Below are 11454 nucleotides of genomic sequence, written 5' to 3'. Positions count from 1 at the left end.
AACAGGTCCCACACACTGCTAGAAGCCTAAATATTTTTTCAGAGCTAGATGCAGAAAAAAATTATATTGAATTTGCAACCTGATGGAAGTTAGTATAGATGGACTAATAGAACAAGTCCCACACACTGTTACAAGCTGAAATATTTTTTCAGAGCTAGATGCAGAAAAAAATTATACTGAATTTGCAACCTGATGAAGGATAGTATACATGGACTAATAGAACAAGTCCCACACACTGCTAGAAGCCAAAATATTTTTTCAGAGCTAGATGCAGAAAAAAATTATATTGAATTTGCAACCTGATGGAGATCAGTATAGATGGACTAATAGAACAAGTCCCACACACTGCTACAAGCTGAAATATTTTTTCAGAGCTACATGCAGAAAAAAATTATATTGAATTTGCAACCTGATGGAAGTTAGTATAGATGGACTAATAGAACAAGTCCCACACACTGCTAGAAGCCAAAATATTTTTTCAGAGCTAGATGCAGAAGAAAATTATATTGAATTTGCAACCTGATGGAGGTCAGTATAGATGGACTAATAGAACAAGTCCCACACACTGCTACAGGCTGAAATATTTTTTCACAGCTACATGCAGAAAAAAATTATATTGAATTTGCAACCTGATGGAGGTTAGTATACATGGACTAATAAAATAAGTCCCACACACTGCTAGAAGCCGAAATATTTTTTCAGAGCTAGATGCAGAAAAAAATTATATTGAATTTTCAACCTCATGGAGGTCAGTATAGATGGACTAATAGAACAAGTCCCACACACTGCTACAAGCTGAAATATTTTTTCAGAGCTAGATGCAGAAAAAAATTATATTGAATTTGCAACCTGATGGAGGTTAGTATAGATGGACTAATAGAACAAGTCCCACACACTGCTAGAAGCCTAAATATTTTTTCAGAGCTAGATGCAGAAAAAAATTATATTGAATTTGCAACCTGATGGAGGTCAGTATAGATGGACTAATAGAACAAGTCCCACAAACTGCTAGAAGCTGAAATATTTTTTCAGAGCTAGATGCAGAAAAAAATTATATTGAATTTGCAACCTGATGGAGGTCAGTATAGATGGACTAATAGAACAAGTCCCACACACTGCTACAAGCTGAAATATATTTTCAAAGCTACATGCAGAAAAAAATTATATTGAATTTGCAACCTGATGGATGTTAGTATAGATGGACTAATAGAACAAGTCTCAAACACTGCTGGAAGCCTAAATATTTTTTCAGAGCTAGATGCAGAAAAAAATTATATTGAATTTACAACCTGATGGAGGTCAGTATAGATGGACTAATAGAACAAGTCCCACACACTGCTACAAGCTGAAATATATTTTCGAAGCTACATGCAGAGAAAAATTATATTGAATTTGCAACCTGATGGAGGTTAGTATAGATGGACTAATAGAAAAAGTCCCAAACACTGCTAGAAGCCTAAATATTTTTTCAGAGCTAGATGCAGAAAAAAATTATATTGCATTTTCAACAAGATGGAGGTTAGTATAGATGGACTAATAGAACAAGTCACACACACTGCTACAAGCTAAAATATTTTTTCAGAGCTAGATGCAGAAAAAAATTATATTGAATTTGCAACCTGATGGAGGTTAGTATACGTGGAATAATAGAACAGGTCCCACACACTGCTAGAAGCCTAAATATTTTTTCAGAGCTAGATGCAGAAAAAAATTATATTGAATTTGCAACCTGATGGAGGTTAGTATAGATGGACTAATAGAACAAGTCCCGCACACTGTTACAAGCTGAAATATTTTTTCAGAGCTAGATGCAGAAAAAAATTATACTGAATTTGCAACCTGATGGAGGATAGTATAGATGGACTAATAGAATAAGTCCCACACACTGCTAGAAGCCAAAATATTTTTTCAGAGCTAGATGCAGAAAAAAATTATATTGAATTTGCAACCTGATGGAGGTCAGTATAGATGGACTAATAGAACAAGTCCCACACACTGCTACAAGCTGAAATATTTTTTCAGAGCTACATGCAGAAAAAAATTATATTGAATTTGCAACCTGATGGAAGTTAGTATAGATGGACTAATAGAACAAGTCCCACACACTGCTAGAAGCCGAAATATTTTTTCAGAGCTAGATGCAGAAAAAATTATATTGAATTTGCAACCTGATGGAGGTCAGTATAGATGGACTAATAGAACAAGTCCCACACACTGCTACAAGCTGAAATATTTTTTCAGAGCTACATGCAGAAAAAAATTATATTGAATTTGCAACCTGATGGAGGTTAGTATACATGGACTAATAAAATAAGTCCCACACACTGCTAGAAGACGAAATATTTTTTCAGAGCTAGATGCAGAAAAAAATTATATTGAATTTTCAACCTCATGGAGGTCAGTATAGATGGACTAATAGAACAAGTCCCACACACTGCTACAAGCTGAAATATTTTTTCAGAGCTAGATGCAGAAAAAAATTATATTGAATTTGCAACCTGATGGAGGTTAGTATAGATGGACTAATAGAACAAGTCCCACACACTGCTAGAAGCCGAAATATTTTTTCAGAGCTAGATGCAGAAAAAAATTATATTGAATTTGCAACCTGATGGAGGTCAGTATAGATGGACTAATATAACAAGTCCCACACACTGCTACAAGCTGTAATATTTTTTCAGAGCTAGATGCAGAAAAAAATTATACTGAATTTGCAACCTGATGGAGGTTAGTATAGATGGACAAATAGAACAAGTTCCACACACTGCTAGAAGCCTAAATATTTTTTCAGAGCTAGATGCAGAAAAAATTATATTGAATTTGCAACCTGATGGAGGTCAGTATAGATGGACTAATAGAACAAGTCCCACATACTGCTACAAGCCTAAATATTTTTTCAGAGCTAGATGCAGAAAAAATTTATATTGAATTTGCAACCTGATGGAGGTCAGTATAGATGGACTAATAGAACAAGTTCCACACACTGCTAGAAGCCAAAATATTTTTTCAGAGCTAGATGCAGAAAAAAATTATATTGAATTTGCAACCTGATGGAGGTCAGTATAGATGGACTAATAGAACAAGTCCCACACACTGCTACAAGCTGAAATATTTTTTCAGAGCTAGATGCAGAAAAAAATTATATTGAATTTGAACCTGATGGAGGTTACTATAGATGGACTAATAGAACAAGTCCCACACACTGCTAGAAGCCTAAATATTTTTTCAGAGCTAGATGCAGAAAAAATTATATTGAATTTGCAACCTGATGGAGGTCAGTATAGATGGACTAATAGAACAAGTCCCACACACTGCTAGAAGCTGAAATAATTTTCCAGAGCTAGATGCAGAAAAAAATTATATTCAATTTGCAACCTGATGGAGGTCAGTATAGATGGACTAATAGAACAAGATCCACACACTGCTAGAAGCCAAAATATTTTTTCAGAGCTAGATGCAGAAAAAAATTATATCGAATTTGCAACCTGATGGAGGTCAGTATAGATGGACTAATAGAACAAGTCCCACACACTGCTACAAGCTGAAATATTTTTTCAGAGCTAGATGCAGAAAAAAATTATATTGAATTTGCAACCTGATGGAGTTTACTATAGATGTACTAATAGAACAAGTCCCACACACTGCTAGAAGCCTAAATATTTTTTCAGAGCTAGATGCAGAAAAAATTATATTGAATTTGCAACCTGATTCAGGTCAGTATAGATGGACTAATAGAACAAGTCCCACACACTGCTAGAAGCTGAAATATTTTTTCAGAGCTAGATGCAGAAAAAAATTATATTCAATTTGCAACCTGATGGAGGTCAGTATAGATGGACTAATAGAAAAAATCCCACACACTGCTACAAGCTGAAATATATTTTCAAAGCTACATGCAGAAAAAAATTATATTGAATTTGCAACCTGATGGAGGGTAGTATAGATGGACTAATAGAACAAGTCCCAAACACTGCTGGAAGCCTAAATATTTTTTCAGAGCTAGATGCAGAAAAAAATTATATTGAATTTACAACCTGATGGAGGTCAGTATAGATGGACTAATAGAACAAGTCCCACACACTGCTACAAGCTGAAATATATTTTCAAAGCTACATGCAGAAAAAAACTATATTGAATTTGCAACCTGATGGAAGTTACTATAGATGGACTAATAGAAAAAGTCCCACACACTGCTAGAAGCCTAAATATTTTTTCAGAGCTAGATGCAGAAAAAAATTATATTGCATTTGCAACCTGATGAAGGTTAGTATAGATGGACTAATAGAACAAGTCCCACACACTGCTACAAGCTGAAATATTTTTTCAGGGCTAGATGCAGAAAAAAATTATATTGAATTTGCAACCTGATGGACTTTAGTATAGATGGACTAATAGAACAGGTCCCACACACTGCTACAAGCTGAAATATACTTTCAAAGATACATGCAGAAAAAAATTATATTGAATTTGCAACCTGATGGAGGTTAGTATACATGGACTAATAAAATAAGTCCCACACACTGCTAGAAGCCGAAATATTTTTTCAGAGCTAGATGCAGAAAAAAATTATATTGAATTTTCAACCTCATGGAGGTCAGTATAGATGGACTAATAGAACAAGTCCCACACACTGCTACAAGCTGAAATATTTTTTCAGAGCTAGATGCAGAAAAAAATTATATTGAATTTGCAACCTGATGGAGGTTAGTATAGATGGACTAATAGAACAAGTCCCACACACTGCTACAAGCCTAAATATTTTTTCAGAGCTAGATGCAGAAAAAAATTATATTGAATTTGCAACCTGATAGAGGTCAGTATAGATGGACTAATAGAACAAGTCCCACAAACTGCTAGAAGCTGAAATATTTTTTCAGAGCTAGATGCAGAAAAAAATTATATTGAATTTGCAACCTGATGGAGGTCAGTATAGATGGACTAATAGAACAAGTCCCACACACTGCTACAAGCTGAAATATATTTTCAAAGCTACATGCAGAAAAAAATTATATTGAATTTGCAACCTGATGGATGTTAGTATAGATGGACTAAAAGAACAAGTCCCAAACACTGCTGGAAGCCTAAATATTTTTTCAGAGCTAGATGCAGAAAAAAATTATATTGAATTTACAACCTGATGGAGGTCAGTATAGATGGACTAATAGAACAAGTCCCACACACTGCTACAAGCTGAAATATATTTTCAAAGCTACATGCAGAAAAAAATTATATTGAATTTGCAACCTGATGGAGGTTAGTATAGATGGACTAATAGAAAAAGTCCCACACACTGCTAGAAGCCTAAATATTTTTTCAGAGCTAGATGCAGAAAAAAATTATATTGCATTTGCAACCTGATGGAGGTTAGTATAGATGGACTAATAGAACAAGTCCCACACACTGCTACAAGCTGAAATATTTTTTCAGAGCTAGATGCAGAAAAAAATTATATTGAATTTGCAACCTGATGGAGGTTAGTATAGATGGACTAATAGAACAGGTCCCACACACTGCTAGAAGCCTAAATATTTTTTCAGAGCTGGATGCAGAAAAAAATTATATTGAATTTGCAACCTGATGGAGGTTAGTATAGATGGACTAATAGAACAAGTCCCACACACTGTTACAAGCTGAAATATTTTTTCAGAGCTAGATGCAGAAAAAAATTATACTGAATTTGCAACCTGATGGAGGATAGTATAGATGGACTAATAGAACAAGTCCCACACACTGCTAGAAGCCAAAATATTTTTTCAGAGCTAGATGCAGAAAAAAATTATATTGAATTTGCAACCTGATGGAGATCAGTATAGATGGACTAATAGAACAAGTCCCACACACTGCTACAAGCTGAAATATTTTTTCAGAGCTACATGCAGAAAAAAATTATATTGAATTTGCAACCTGATGGAAGTTAGTATAGATGGACTAATAGAACAAGTCCCACACACTGCTAGAAGCCAAAATATTTTTTCAGAGCTAGATGCAGATGAAAATTATATTGAATTTGCAACCTGATGGAGGTCAGTATAGATGGACTAATAGAACAAGTCCCACACACTGCTACAGGCTGAAATATTTTTTCACAGCTACATGCAGAAAAAAATTATATTGAATTTGCAACCTGATGGAGGTTAGTATACATGGACTAATAAAATAAGTCCCACACACTGCTAGAAGCCGAAATATTTTTTCAGAGCTAGATGCAGAAAAAAATTATATTGAATTTTCAACCTCATGGAGGTCAGTATAGATGGACTAATAGAACAAGTCCCACAAACTGCTAGAAGCTGAAATATTTTTTCAGAGCTAGATGCAGAGAAAAATTATATTGAATTTGCAACCTGATGGAGGTCAGTATAGATGGACTAATAGAACAAGTCCCACACACTGCTACAAGCTGAAATATATTTTCAAAGCTACATGCAGAAAAAAATTATATTGAATTTGCAACCTGATGGATGTTAGTATAGATGGACTAAAAGAACAAGTCCCAAACACTGCTGGAAGCCTAAATATTTTTTCAGAGCTAGATGCAGAAAAAATTATATTGAATTTACAACCTGATGGAGGTCAGTATAGATGGACTAATAGAACAAGTCCCACACACTGCTACAAGCTGAAATATATTTTCAAAGCTACATGCAGAAAAAAATTATATTGAATTTGCAACCTGATGGAGGTTAGTATAGATGGACTAATAGAAAAAGTCCCACACACTGCTAGAAGCCTAAATATTTTTTCAGAGCGAGATGCAGAAAAAAATTATATTGCATTTGCAACCTGATGGAGGTTAGTATAGATGGACTAATAGAACAAGTCCCACACACTGCTACAAGCTGAAATATTTTTTCAGAGCTAGATGCAGAAAAAAATTATATTGAATTTGCAACCTGATGGAGGTTAGTATAGATGGACTAATAGAACAGGTCCCACACACTGCTAGAAGCCTAAATATTTTTTCAGAGCTAGATGCAGAAAAAAATTATATTGAATTTGCAACCTGATGGAGGTTAGTATAGATGGACTAATAGAACAAGTCCCACACACTGTTACAAGCTGAAATATTTTTTCAGAGCTAGATGCAGAAAAAAATTATACTGAATTTGCAACCTGATGGAGGATAGTATAGATGGACTAATAGAACAAGTCCCACACACTGCTAGAAGCCAAAATATTTTTTCAGAGCTAGATGCAGAAAAAAATTATATTGAATTTGCAACCTGATGGAGATCAGTATAGATGGACTAATAGAACAAGTCCCACACACTGCTACAAGCTGAAATATTTTTTCAGAGCTACATGCAGAAAAAAATTATATTGAATTTGCAACCTGATGGAAGTTAGTATAGATGGACTAATAGAACAAGTCCCACACACTGCTAGAAGCCAAAATATTTTTTCAGAGCTAGATGCAGATGAAAATTATATTGAATTTGCAACCTGATGGAGGTCAGTATAGATGGACTAATAGAACAAGTCCCACACACTGCTACAGGCTGAAATATTTTTTCACAGCTACATGCAGAAAAAAATTATATTGAATTTGCAACCTGATGGAGGTTAGTATACATGGACTAATAAAATAAGTCCCACACACTGCTAGAAGCCGAAATATTTTTTCAGAGCTAGATGCAGAAAAAAATTATATTGAATTTTCAACATCATGGAGGTCAGTATAGATGGACTAATAGAACAAGTCCCACAAACTGCTAGAAGCTGAAATATTTTTTCAGAGCTAGATGCAGAAAAAAATTATATTGAATTTGCAACCTGATGGAGGTCAGTATAGATGGACTAATAGAACAAGTCCCACACACTGCTACAAGCTGAAATATATTTTCAAAGCTACATGCAGAAAAAAATTATATTGAATTTGCAACCTGATGGATGTTAGTATAGATGGACTAAAAGAACAAGTCCCAAACACTGCTGGAAGCCTAAATATTTTTTCAGAGCTAGATGCAGAAAAAAATTATATTGAATTTACAACCTGATGGAGGTCAGTATAGATGGACTAATAGAACAAGTCCCACACACTGCTACAAGCTGAAATATATTTTCAAAGCTACATGCAGAAAAAAATTATATTGAATTTGCAACCTGATGGAGGTTAGTATACATGGACTAATAAAATAAGTCCCACACACTGCTAGAAGCCGAAATATTTTTTCAGAGCTAGATGCAGAAAAAAATTATATTGAATTTTCAACCTCATGGAGGTCAGTATAGATGGACTAATAGAACAAGTCCCACACACTGCTACAAGCTGAAATATTTTTTCAGAGCTAGATGCAGAAAAAAATTATATTGAATTTGCAACCTGATGGAGGTTAGTATAGATGGACTAATAGAACAAGTCCCACACACTGCTAGAAGCCTAAATATTTTTTCAGAGCTAGATGCAGAAAAAAATTATATTGAATTTGCAACCTGATGGAGGTCAGTATAGATGGACTAATAGAACAAGTCCCACAAACTGCTAGAAGCTGAAATATTTTTTCAGAGCTAGATGCAGAAAAAAATTATATTGAATTTGCAACCTGATGGAGGTCAGTATAGATGGACTAATAGAACAAGTCCCACACACTGCTACAAGCTGAAATATATTTTCAAAGCTACATGCAGAAAAAAATTATATTGAATTTGCAACCTGATGGATGTTAGTATAGATGGACTTATAGAACAAGTCCCAAACACTGCTGGAAGCCTAAATATTTTTTCAGAGCTAGATGCAGAAAAAAATTATATTGAATTTACAACCTGATGGAGGTTAGTATAGGTGGACTAATAGAACAGGTCCCACACACTGCTAGAAGCCTAAATATTTTTTCAGAGCTAGATGCAGAAAAAAATTATATTCAATTTGCAACCTGATGGAGGTTAGTATAGATGGACTAATAGAACAAGTCCTGCACACTGTTACAAGCTGAAATATTTTTTCAGAGCTAGATGCAGAAAAAAATTATACTGAATTTGCAACCTGATGGAGGATAGTATAGATGGACTAATAGAATAAGTCCCACACACTGCTAGAAGCCAAAATATTTTTTCAGAGCTAGATGCAGAAAAAAATTATATTGAATTTGCAACCTGATGGAGGTCAGTATAGATGGACTAATAGAACAAGTCCCACACACTGCTACAAGCTGAAATATTTTTTCAGAGCTACATGCAGAAAAAAATTATATTGAATTTGCAACCTGATGGAAGTTAGTATAGATGGACTAATAGAACAAGTTCCACACACTGCTAGAAGCTGAAATATTTTTTCAGAGCTAGATGCAGAAAAAATTATATTGAATTTCCAACCTGATGGAGGTCAGTATAGATGGACAAATAGAACAAGTCCCACACACTGCTAGAAGCCGAAATATTTTTTCAGAGCTAGATGCAGAAAAAAATTATATTGAATTTGCAACCTGATGGAGGTCAGTATAGATGGACTAATATAACAAGTCCCACACACTGCTACAAGCTGTAATATTTTTTCAGAGCTAGATGCAGAAAAAAATTATACTGAATTTGCAACCTGATGGAGGTTAGTATAGATGGACAAATAGAACAAGTTCCACACACTGCTAGAAGCCTAAATATTTTTTCAGAGCTAGATGCAGAAAAAATTATATTGAATTTGCAACCTGATGGAGGTCAGTATAGATGGACTAATAGAACAAGTCCCACATACTGCTACAAGCCTAAATATTTTTTCAGAGCTAGATGCAGAAAAAATTTATATTGAATTTGCAACCTGATGGAGGTCAGTATAGATGGACTAATAGAACAAGTTCCACACACTGCTAAAAGCCAAAATATTTTTTCAGAGCTTGATGCAGAAAAAAATTATATTGAATTTGCAACCTGATGGAGGTCAGTATAGATGGACTAATAGAACAAGTCCCACACACTGCTACAAGCTGAAATATTTTTTCAGAGCTAGATGCAGAAAAAAATTATATTGAATTTGAACCTGATGGAGGTTACTATAGATGGACTAATAGAACAAGTCCCACACACTGCTAGAAGCCTAAATATTTTTTCAGAGCTAGATGCAGAAAAAATTATATTAAATTTGCAACCTGATGGAGGTCAGTATAGATGGACTAATAGAACAAGTCCCACACACGGCTAGAAGCTGAAATAATTTTCCAGAGCTAGATGCAGAAAAAAATTATATTCAATTTGCAACCTGATGGAGGTCAGTATAGATGGACTAATAGAACAAGATCCACACACTGCTAGAAGCCAAAATATTTTTTCAGAGCTAGATGCAGAAAAAAATTATATCGAATTTGCAACCTGATGGAGGTCAGTATAGATGGACTAATAGAACAAGTCCCACACACTGCTACAAGCTGAAATATTTTTTCAGAGCTAGATGCAGAAAAAAATTATATTGAATTTGCAACCTGATGGAGGTTACTATAGATGTACTAATAGAACAAGTCCCACACACTGCTAGAAGCCTAAATATTTTTTCAGAGCTAGATGCAGAAAAAATTATATTGAATTTGCAACCTGATTCAGGTCAGTATAGATGGACTAATAGAACAAGTCCCACACACTGCTAGAAGCTGAAATATTTTTTCAGAGCTAGATGCAGAAAAAAATTATATTCAATTTGCAACCTGATGGAGGTCAGTATAGATGGACTAATAGAACAAGTCCCACACACTGCTACAAGCTGAAATATATTTTCAAAGCTACATGCAGAAAAAAACTATATTGAATTTGCAACCTGATGGAAGTTACTATAGATGGACTAATAGAAAAAGTCCCACACACTGCTAGAAGCCTAAATATTTTTTCAGAGCTAGATGCAGAAAAAAATTATATTGCATTTGCAACCTGATGAAGGTTAGTATAGATGGACTAATAGAACAAGTCCCACACACTGCTACAAGCTGAAATATTTTTTCAGGGCTAGATGCAGAAAAAAATTATATTGAATTTGCAACCTGATGGAGGTTAGTATAGATGGACTAATAGAACAGGTCCCACACACTGCTACAAGCTGAAATATACTTTCAAAGCTACATGCAGAAAAAAATTATATTGAATTTGCAACCTGATGGAGGTTAGTATAGATGGACTAATAGAAAAAGTCCCACACACTGCTAGAAGCCTAAATATTTTTTCAGAGCTAGATGCATTAAAAAATTATATTGCTTTTGCAACCTGATGGAGGTTAGTATAGATGGACTAATAGAACAAGTCCCACACATTGCTACAAGCTGAAATATTTTTTCAGAGCTAGATGCAGAAAAAAATTATATTGAATTTGCAACCTGATGGAGGTTAGTATAGGTGGACTAATAGAACAGGTCCCACACACTGCTAGAAGCCTAAATATTTTTTCAGAGCTAGATGCAGAAAAAAATTGTATTGAATTTGCAACCTGATGGAGGTTAGTATAGATGGACTAATAGAACAAGTCCCGCACAGTGTTACAAG

This window comes from Phyllobates terribilis, unplaced genomic scaffold (assembly GCF_046119375.1).
Source record: "Phyllobates terribilis strain yellow unplaced genomic scaffold, ASM4611937v1 Scaffold_4__5_contigs__length_816908805, whole genome shotgun sequence".
NCBI lineage: Eukaryota > Metazoa > Chordata > Amphibia > Anura > Dendrobatidae > Phyllobates > Phyllobates terribilis.
Note: the sequence above shows the minus strand (reverse complement) of the source record.